At 39.4% G+C, this 2470-nt stretch overlaps 1 pseudogene across 1 annotated transcript; it reads right to left on the reverse strand.

Annotated features, from left to right (window-relative positions):
* Nucleotides 1-252: 252 nt before the first annotated feature.
* On the reverse strand, nt 253-2008 carry LOC149568990 (putative 12-oxophytodienoate reductase 11; annotated as a pseudogene). Its single transcript, XR_016361711.1, has 5 exons — nt 1893-2008; nt 1644-1784; nt 1420-1550; nt 1142-1321; nt 253-1067 (listed from the first exon to the last, which is right to left on the reverse strand). The product of XR_016361711.1 is annotated as a putative 12-oxophytodienoate reductase 11 (transcript).
* Nucleotides 2009-2470: the final 462 nt, after the last annotated feature.

The following is a 2470-nucleotide window of genomic DNA, read 5'->3' on the forward strand; positions in this document are numbered from 1 at the left end:
GTACTATATATTTGATTTAATCATTATTACTAATTTTAATTACTATTTATTTAATTATATTATTACAACTTACTTATTGCAAATACAAGCCACTATATATCACTTGTTTTATTTGTTTTCAATAATATCTTATTTGTTTCATTTACACTACTTTGATGTCACCCTAAATGTTGCCCTAAAAATAAAGATGTTTTGATGTCACCCTAAAAATAAAGGAATCCACATAATGTTAAGAAGTAAACCATAACCATATAGTAATAGCTTTACATAACTATAAGAATATTAAGTTATTCATAGTGGGTATGTTCTACAAATGCAAATAAAGCTATGCGTTTCCATACTCTCGGCACTGTTTGAAGAAAACAAATTCCCAACAGCTACCATAACATAAATTAAACATTTTAATGGGAGCGCAAAAGCATCACAATGATTTTATTGAAAAACGTAAGCCTTGATCTCCTCTGACCAAAGAACCAGGTTCAAGATTCGAGAAATGGATAATCGGTGTACCCCACAAGAGGATCAGAAGTGTAAAATGTTTGTGTGTCATATTTATTGAGGGGCGCATTCACCTCAAATCTTTTCGGCAAATCCGGATTTGCCAAGAACAGTCGGCCATAAACAATCAAATCTGCCTTGCCACTGGAAATAGCTTCGTTCCCATCGTCCCGATCATAACCCCCCTGCAGCCAAAAATGTCCCCTTGAATGCTTTTCTTATGGGAATTAGGCTCTTTTCACTCGCTATCGTCGTCTGCGCATTAACAATCTTGGGCTCAACTAAATGCGCATACAATATCTTATATTTATTCAGGGCCTCCGCCATGTAAAGTCCCAGTGCTTCCGGATTTGACTCGTGCGCTCCATAATGAGTTGTAAAGGGGGAAAGCCGAACTCCCACACGCTCTGCCCCAATTTCATCCACAACTGCTTCCACGATTTCAAGAGCGAATCTGCAACGATTCTCCAATGTTCCGCCATAGCAATCCGTTCGATCATTCACACTGTCTTTCAAGAACTGGTCCACAAGGTACCCGTGCGCCCCATGGATCTCAACGCCGTCAAACCCTGTTTCAAAAAATGTTGATTATATTATCAAATGAAACATTCTCTTATCAACATAGATCAGAATAAAATCATACCCGCATGTATTGCGTTTCTGGCAGCATTTCGAAAGTCTGCAACTATATTGGGGATTTCCTCTGTTTTCAAAGGACGAGGAGGAGAGAAATCTGCCACATCCTTTCGATTCGGTAAACCGATCTTTCTGGATATTGGTTTGCCTGAAGACGAGAATGGAGATTGGCCATTGGGCTGATAATCTGCATGGCTTTACATATTATACATATATTATCCTGTCCTTTGCAGGTCAACCAACGAAAATAAGTAACAAAACAGGGGAAAGCGTAGACGCACTGACCAACATGAGAAACTCTTCCACAATGCCAAATTTGACAGAAGAAAACGCCCCCTTTGTCATGCACGGCCTTCACAATGGGCTTCCACGCTTCAACCTGCTCCTCTGTCCATATCCCAGGTGTGTCTACGTACCTGCAGTTTGAACAGAATTTCCGCATCAGTAGACATTCAAGAGTTTGGAATTAGGGGAAAATTGAAATGAAGGTAAATCGAGTCCTGACGCACCCTTGAGCAGTATCAGAGACCCCTGTTGCCTCTGCGATCAATAGACCACCAGGCGTTGTTCTCTGGGAGTAGTACAGGATTGCATGCGGCTGAGGAACGTTGTTGTAGGATCTTTGCCTGGTTAGAGGAGCCAATAACACTCTGGAAAGAGCATAAAAAAAGGGGCTTTTTGTTAGGGATGAAACAAAAATCAATCTTGCTGATGCATCAGAAGTAAAAGAAATGGAATTTGATTAGAAGAGGAGAAACCTGTGAGCCAAATCGAAAGAAGCCATTCGGTAGGGCGTTAAAAGAGGCGCCGAGATGAGGTTAGTTTGAGACATGGTGATTGTGGAAGCCGAGGGAAAGGATCTGAAATTGGGCGAGAAGCGAGTGAAATTAGGAGAAGGATATGAAGGGCTTTTAAAGCTGTGAATGGAGTGACTCTTCATGTTTTGGTCCACCAGTGGCGGACGGTGGTCGTAGTTCCTGCTAACCACATTGGACTACAGTGATGTCATTGCTGTTGTGGTCATTTGACGTCCTTTCACACTTCGGCAATATTCGCCATTCCAAATTCTTAATTCCAGTTTTAAAATAATGGTCTGATATGCGGGAGACACAATTAAAGCCGGCCATAAAAAATTAAAAACAATTCTTTTGCATTATGTCAATTTAAAAAAGACAATTATGTCATTGAACATCATATTATAATAAAACCTACCGATCTATCCATTCATACATTTTTAAAAAAAAACTTAAACTATCTATCAATATTGATCATTTGATCATCTCAAACGTCATTACTTTATGCGTTAAAAATTTAAACAAATATTCTTTGATGCATA

This window comes from Cupressus sempervirens, chromosome 3 (genome assembly GCF_028749045.1).
Source record: "Cupressus sempervirens isolate cs-2001-9-10 chromosome 3, ASM2874904v1, whole genome shotgun sequence".
Taxonomy (NCBI): Eukaryota; Viridiplantae; Streptophyta; class Pinopsida; order Cupressales; family Cupressaceae; genus Cupressus; species Cupressus sempervirens.